This window comes from Schistocerca cancellata, chromosome 8, assembly GCF_023864275.1.
Source record: "Schistocerca cancellata isolate TAMUIC-IGC-003103 chromosome 8, iqSchCanc2.1, whole genome shotgun sequence".
NCBI classification, from domain to species: Eukaryota; Metazoa; Arthropoda; class Insecta; order Orthoptera; family Acrididae; genus Schistocerca; species Schistocerca cancellata.
Window position 1 is genome coordinate 25,638,693 of NC_064633.1, and position 8,676 is coordinate 25,647,368.

Here is an 8,676-nt window from a genome sequence, read left to right on the forward strand (position 1 = left end):
GCTGCAATGAATAAACTGAAAGGAGTTTCCTCTATTCTTGTTGTTTCTCACGTATTTGTAGGTTGTAATTTTAATTTTAGTATTAGTAATAATGATACTGTTACTCAAGGTAATGGTTGGTTTATAAGAACTGGTAGTAGTGCTTCTACTGCTGGAGGGTTAGAGAGAGAGAGAGAGAGAGAGAGAGAGAGAGAGAGAGAGACAGAGAGAGAGAGAGAGAGGAGTGGGAGGGGGGAGAGAGCACCTAACCTGGAACTAACACCACACTCTGGATCAAACTGACAGTGTGATCTACATTCCAGAAAGTGGTTAAAAATTAATGACACAATGGTAGCAGCCAATTAAGACGACAGTAATCTTGTGGACAGACGTATAACCTCTGTTGTACTGTAAAATAACTAGTTCTTAACAACAGCAAATCATAATACACTTCAATATTATAATGGTAACCATAACACAGAATTTGCTATGGCTATAAATGTCCATGATTGTACAAAGACTGTCAATTAAACTCTATACAACACCACAGAACTCTGTGGTGTGAACTACAACTTCATTAACATCCATCAAATAGAAGGAGAAGTGTATGTTGATAAAATCCAACTTGGAAAAAAAAAAAAAATCACAAATATTTTTAAAACAGTTAAATGCAGAAACTTATGCTCAGGAGTACTCCACTTTTGGAAACAAAACTGTCAGTCAGTATACTGTGTGAAGTTGCAACAGTAACTCATAACAGTATCTTGTGGTAAACCATACATATAAATACAAATTCTGGGTTAAATGATGATGGTATCCTCTTGGGTAAAATATTCCCCCATTCGGATTTCCAGATGGGAACTACTCAGGAGTACGTTGTTATCAGGAGAAAGAAAACTGGCGTTCTACGGATCCGATTGTAAATTTAAAAAGGGAAATAGATAGATTAGTGAAGTTCGGTGGCAGGAGGAACAAGACTTCTGGTCAGGTGAATACAAGGTTATAAATTCAAAATCAAATAGCGGTAATGCAGGAGTACGTTTAATAATGAATAGGAAAATAGGAATGCGGGTAAGCTACTACAAACAGCATAGAGAACTCATTATTGTGGCCAAGATAGACACGAAGCCCACGCCTAACACAGTAGTACAAGTTTATATGCCAACTAGCTCTGCAGATGACGAAGAGATTGATCAAATGTATGACGAGATAAAAGAAATTATTCAGGTAGTGAAGGAAGACAAAAATTTAATATATTGTGGCCAAGATAGACACGAAGCCCACGCCTAACACAGTAGTACAAGTTTATATGCCAACTAGCTCTGCAGATGACGAAGAGATTGATCAAATGTATGATGAGATAAAAGAAATTATTCAGGTAGTGAAGGAAGACAAAAATTTAATAGTCATGGGTGACTGAAATTCGATAGTAGGTAAACGGAGAGAAGGAAACGTAGTAGGTGAATATGGATTGGGGGGAAGATTTGAAAGAGGAACCCACCAGGTAGAATTTTGCACAGAGCATAACTTAATCATAGCTAACACTTGGTTCAAGAATAATGAAAGAAGGTTGTATACATGGAAGAAGCCAGGAGATACTAGAAGGTATCTGATAGATTATATTATGGTAAGACAAAGATTCAGGAACCAGGTTTTAAATTGTAATACATTTCCAGGGGCAGATGTGGACTCTGACCACAATCTACTGGTTATGAACTGTAGATTAAAACTGAAGAAACTGCAAAAATGTGGGAATTTGAAGAGATGGGACTTGGATAAACTGAAAGAACCAGAGGTTGTAGAAAGCTTCAAGAAGAGCATTAGGGAACCACTGACAAGAATGGGGGAAAGAAATACAGTAGAGGAAGAATGGGTAGCTTTGAGAGACGAAATAGTGAAGGCAGCACAGGACCAAGTAGGTAAAAAGACAAGGTCTAGTAGAAACCCTTAGTAGAAATCCTTGGGTAACAGAAGAGATACTGAATTTAATTGATGAAAGGAGAAAATACAAAAATGCAGCAAGTGAAGCAGGCAAAAAGGAATACAAACGTCTCAAAAATGAGATCGACAGGAAGTGCAAAATGGCTAAGCAGGGATGACTACAGGACAAATGTAAGGATGTAGAGGTTCATATCATTAAGGATAAGATAGATACTGCATACAGGAAAATTAAAGAGACCTTTGGAGAAAAGAGAACCACTTGCATGAATATCACAAGCTCAGATGGAAACCCTGTTCTAAGCAAAGAAGGGAAAGCAGAAAGGTGGAAGTAGTATATAGAGGGTCTATACAAGGGCGATGTTCTTGAGGACAATATTATAGAAATGGAAGAGAGTGTAGATGAAGATGAAATAGGAGATATGATATTGCATGAGGAGTTTGACAGAGCACTGAAAGACCTAAGTAGAAACAAGTCCCTGGGAGTAGACAACATTCCATTAGAACTAATGTCAGCCTTGGGAGAGCCAGGCCTAACAAAACTCTACCATCTAGTGAGCAAGCTGTATGAGACAGGCAAAATACCCTCAGACTTCAAGAATAATATAATAATTCCAATCTCAAAGAAAGCAGGTGTTGACAGATGTAAAAATTTCTGAACTATTAGTTTAATAAGCCACTGCTGCAAATACTAACACGAATTCTTTACAGACGAATAGAGAAACTGGTAAAAGCCGACCTTGGGGAGGATCAGTTTGGATTCTGTAGAAATGTTGTAACACGTGAGGCAATACAGACCCTATGACTTATCTTAGAAAATAGATTAAGGAAAGACAAACCTACATTTCTAGCATTTGTAGACTTAGAGAAAGCTTTTGACAATGTTGACTGGAATACTCTCAATCAAATTCTGCAGGTGGCAGGGGTAAAACACAGGGAGCGAAAGGCTATTTACAATTTGTACAGAAACTAGATGGCAGTCATAAGAGTCGAGGGGCATGAAAGGGAAGCAGTGGTTGGGAAGGGAGTGAGACAGGGTTGTAGCCCCTCCACGATGTTATTCGATCTGTATATTGAGCAAGCAAGCAGGAAAGGAAACAAAAGAAAAATTCGGAGTAGGTATTAAAGTCCATGCAGAAGAAATAAAAACATTGAGGTTCGCCGATGACATTGTAATTCTGTCAGAGACGGCAAAGGACTTGGAAGAGCAGTTGAACGGAATGGACAGTGTCTTGAAAGGAGGATACAAGATGAACATCAAGAAAAGCAAAACAAGGATCATGGAATGTAGTCGAATTAAGTCGGGTGATGCTGAGGGAATTAGGTTAGGAAATTAGACATTTAAAGTAGTAAAGGAGTTTTGCTATTTGGGGAGCAAAATAATTGATGATGGATGAAGTAGAGGGGATATAAAATGTCGACTGGCAATGGCAAGGAAAGCGGTTCTGAAGAAGAGAAATTTGTTAACATCGAGTATAGATTTAAGAGGGTGGAAGTCGTTTCTGAAAGTATTTTTATGATGTGTAGCCATGTATGGAAGTGAAAACATGGACGATAAATAGTTTAGACAAGATGAGAATAGAAGCTTTCAAAATGTGGTGCTACAGAAGAATGCTGAAGATTAAATGGGTAGATCAATAACTAATGAGGAGGTATTGAATAGAATTGGAGAGAAGAGAAATTTGTGGGACAACTTGACTAGACGAAGGGATTGGTTGGTAGGGCACATTCTGAGGCATCAAGGGATCACCAATTTAGTATTGGAGAGCAGTGCGGAGGGTAAAAATCACAGAGGGAGACCAAGAGATGAATCCATTAAACAGATTCAGAAGGATATAGGTTGCAGTAGGTACTGGGTAATGAAGAACCATGCACAGGATAGAGTAGCATGGAGAGCTGCATCACACCAGTCTCTGGACTGAAGACCACAACAACAACAGGTTGCACGAAACATATATAATGTGTCTTCAATATAAGAATGTGCTCTACACCATTTTCGAATTTAATTTATACCACGAAATGTCCAATCTTTTCAGAGAATCAAACTGCTGTACACAATACAATGTCACACTCTGGATTAATAAATAAATAGTTAATGCGTTAAACATTTGATGACAAGCGTGTAAGCAATGAAAGGTTTAGAAAATGTTTGAAATTATTTTTAAAGTTTATTGGAAGTCATTAGGTTTGCTCATTTTCACATACTAAATGAGTATAATATGGGTAATTTGCTTCATTGGGACATACACATAGTTTCTAACTGCAACTAATATTTGTCTTATTGTGCCCAACCTTTAATATGTCCGCCCCCGGTAGCTGAATGGTCAGCATGACAGACTGTCAATCCTAAGGGCCCGGGTTCAATTCCTGGCTGGGTCGGAGATTTTCTCCCCTCAGGGACTGGGTGTTGTGTTGTCCTAATCATCATCATTTCATCCCCATCAATGCACAATTTGTCAAAGTGGCGTCAAATCGAAAGATTTGCACATGGTGAACAGTCTACTTGACGGGAGACCCTAGTCACACGACACCTTTAATATTAGATTATATCTCTTAATGAGATATTGTGACAGTATTTTAAATAGTTAAGCTTCAAATATAATTATACAAGACACTGACAATCAAATTTTTGCTGCATCTGGAAAATGTTAAGCTAGGCAACCTTTACCTGGAATTGTTCACCATGAACCAGGTTGACTGTTTAGCAATATAGATAATTCTCCTTGTAGTTAAGTGGGCCCAATTCCAATATTCTGTGAAGTTTAGCTGCTTACAACTATCTATAGCTTTAATATATTACAGAAGAAAACAAAATGACTTGCCCTAATCTTTTGTATTCTTAAGTCTTGCAGAAGAAGAATTGAAGATGACAACTATGAAATTCTTTGAGCACTTGGCAAGCTGTCTTAATTAAAAGATATACACAGCAAAGTGCAACGGTGATTGAGCTCAAGGGCAGTGTGAACACAATAGGGTTTTCCTCATAACAATTTTACTGGAAGTGGTGGATGGACCCACAGTTAAATATGGAATCAAAAGTAGGATACATTCACATTACAGATCAAAGGAACGTAGCTTCACAGTTGGCAATGACCACTTAATGGGTGTGCTGACACAAGATGGATCAACAACAGGTCATGTTGCTCTACCCTGTACTGAATAGAAAATGTGATATTTATGAAGGACCTTCTGCAGTACAAATTGCAGGGTTGTAATCTTAGCATTAAGGAATGATGGTAATTGTGTGTATTAACAGCACCAGTCAACTATAAAACATTCTGTTAATTGGTAAAAATACCAACATTTGAAATACAATATGGATGATTCTGGTCATGACATTTGGAGTGAATGAACCTTTACTGTATCCCAAATTCCACATACTTCTGACAAGTTCCAGCTGATAACAGGGGAACAGAATTAATAACAGAAACGTTATAAAACTGAACATAATATGCGGTATTTTTCACAAAAGAACTTTGTCGTCTCTGAGAATACAACTAAATCTGGTGATAAGTACAAAAAGAATATGGGTAAATATAGTCATTACAGTAATCTTCATAGAGAATGCGACTTGCTGTAGAATGACTGGAACAAAAACAAAGTACTTTTCCACTCAAACGAGTACTGTAAGATCACAACAAAAATCACAAAAAACACCTACCTTGATGTCAGTCTGAAACTGACAACTGAGACAATTACTTGCAATGAATATGACATTGTATAAAGTGAACAGGAAAACAAATTATTTCTGTACTTATGAGGCAGAAAATCAAAGAATCGTATACCTAAGACGTGCTTGAAGAAAACTCCGTTTTGTTCAGAAGAGAGAACCATGCAATATATTAAAAACAGTTTCCTATTTTAAAATGAGAAATTCAAAATGACAATTTCAGAAATGCTGAAACTGTCACTACCACCACTCTGTTGTGACCCCATCGAGGTTAACAACAAGAATTATCAACAGTTATCCTCATGAACATTTGTGGGATTCACCACCTCACAACCAAAACTGATACATCACAAATTATATTTCAGATTACACTACAATCTGGACTTTCACCACAACGTACAATACAGAAAAAATTACAGAAAAGCAAAATGAAAATTGTCGCTATCCTCTTGCAACACTGTTTCTACACCTTTGACACTACATACCACAACACACTATGTCGCAAGTCCAAAGCCGATGTTCAGTATTGGTAGGTTCTAACTACTGCAGCATTAAATACCACTTTGCCAACTCTAAACGACAGTCGCCTTCCATTGTAAGATAATCCTTGGCATATGCTACAGATCAGTATGTCAAACTACAGTACATTCCAAAACATAATATAGGTGCAAACGAAATATTGTCAAAGTTCTGTTCTCTTTATATTTGCCCACATGTCATAAGCCACATCATCAACACACACACACACACACACACACACACACACACACACACACACACACACACACAGACAGGAGTGAAGTATAAAGATACAACAGCATTTATATGATGGTAAGAAGGAAGTGCATTCTGTCCACATAAGAAGTATAGCCTATTACTCACAGACAATTCACATGAATCTTAATATGAATGGCTGTGGATATGTTAATACTAAAAAAGCTGAGTTGCATTATGGTTTAGACTCAACATCAAACTGTCGGTGGCCCTATATTATCAGTTCCGATGACAAAGAATGGCATATGTGTACCACTTCCAACAGGACCTTGCCTTGAAAACATTGGTGTTCAAACCAATCTTTCGATTGATGATAGCCTTAACTTAAACTGCCAAACAGGTAATTCTTCAACGTGATTATGGCTCATGGAACAAGCCCCTAAAACTATCCTCTGCTTTGTGACAGATTCAGCTGTAATTCATGTAAACAACTAAACAAGAGAAAATATTGTAACTATTTACGAAGTTTATTAGGCCCTACTGGTCTAGCTGTTATGCCAACAAAAATGGCAAGTAGTATTCCACATCTCCAAATGACCACTATTCAATTTAACAACGTTATACATGTTCAATAGAAGGTTGGGGGAGGGAGGGAAAAACCAGTGTCAAGGGTGACATAAGAATTAGGGACCAATTTGACTTTGTATTTTGCGAAATTCGGAAAACTTTCCGTAAGTAATGGTGTACGCTAAGGGTGAGACTATTTCATAAAACAAATTAACTGACAGACCAAGGCTCAATGAGCTGAGTGTAAAATTCACTATTAAACAAGATCCAACCGAAGTACATTACGAACACATTCTAGTCGCAGGTCAATTTATGTAGCACTATTTCACGCACTATTCCTAGAACTATCAATCCATTCACAGGTGCAATGTATACATACAAACTCACAAATAAACAACGTATATAACTGCGTGCGGCATTCGTGTCATTTCTAACAGCTGTAGCGCAATGACATACGCTGCTTTATGACAGCATTATAATCTATGGATATTACAGATATATACTGACTCTTAATAAATATTTTTACCTCTCACTCGCCCGTTCCGTCACGAGGGACTCAACTTTCATACTGACAACATCCGGAACAAAGGGTCCTTCAAAATTCAGCCATCTTGGGTCTACTGACGGCGTTTCGGGATACTGTCCTCCACAATCACACTACATTAAGCTCCGAAGCCATGCACTATAACGCACATTAATCATAGGTACACATTGGAAACACTAAATATCCTTTCATTGGGTAAATAAGACATTTACCCAAACTTTCTTGAGCTTCACTTCATGCCTTTGCACCACACACCTCCAACACAAGCACCACACACATACGTGAGCAACGGAGATGTAACTGAGGTATCGTAGGAGGTCGTCGAAATCCAGGTATAACATTTTTGGTAATCAGTTATAACTCTCAAGTATAAATAAAAAAAAGAGCTACAAAAAGTAAACAAATACATTTATTGCAAATTTATCTCTTGTCTTTACCATAGAGACTAAACTACCTGGAAAACAGATCACGTTTCCGACGGAACCCCTTGCTACCACGCACAGCGCCATCTTCCACCAATATTTGTCATTAACTGCGTGGCAATTATAAACAAATTTTACCCACCGTTCGAGACTTATAAGTATGGTATTTGTGATCAATATGATTTGTAACAAAGTGAGTTTTGGTTATTTTACCTCATGAAGCATTGCGTTGATATGATAATGTTATTCGCGGTAATTTCCATGCTAGTCTTGTAGATCGTTCCGTATTTTGTATCTGCATCATGTGAACGATATTTCATAATTGTCTCTTTTACGTTTCTCTCAGGTGACGTCAATGCAGAAAATGTTGTTGCAACACGCAGTCACTGAATCACGATTTTTTCATTATTTTGTCATGCAGTGCAGTAGAATTTCGCTGGATTTATTAAATGACGTACGAGATTTTGAACGACGAAGATGAAATTGTTTGTCATTCACTTTAAATTTGTTTCTTCGTTATTGCTTATAGAATAACGAACACACATCCGATCACTGAAAAAATATAGAGTATATGCGATTAACCAGCGAAATTGTTTTGCTCAGTAGCCTACTACATGCAAATTTACAATGCGCTGTTTTACTCGATGCATTCACAAAAAAACTTGATTTTTCGCTTTTCTACTGAAAACATTGAACGGGCCACAGATTCCTACATGTTGCCCCCCGTTATTTGTGATGCTCACTGAAATTTGTCGGCCGATGATTTGTAGAAAATGCTGTCCTTCGTGGAAACTGAACTACTACTTCATATGAGCCAAGATTTGGCCTCGTAGATACTATAG

At 37.6% G+C, this 8,676-nt stretch overlaps 1 protein-coding gene across 4 annotated transcripts in view; it reads right to left on the reverse strand.

Annotated features, from left to right (window-relative positions):
- Positions 1 to 7,677, reverse strand: part of LOC126094788 (homeodomain-interacting protein kinase 2) — a 200,130-nt gene extending 192,453 nt beyond the window's left edge. For all 4 annotated transcript variants that reach the window (XM_049909351.1, XM_049909353.1, XM_049909352.1 and 1 more), the window contains exon 1: positions 7,395 to 7,677. The gene's annotated coding sequence lies outside the window, so the exon portion shown is untranslated. The remainder of the gene's footprint in view (positions 1 to 7,394) is intronic.
- Positions 7,678 to 8,676: the final 999 nt, after the last annotated feature.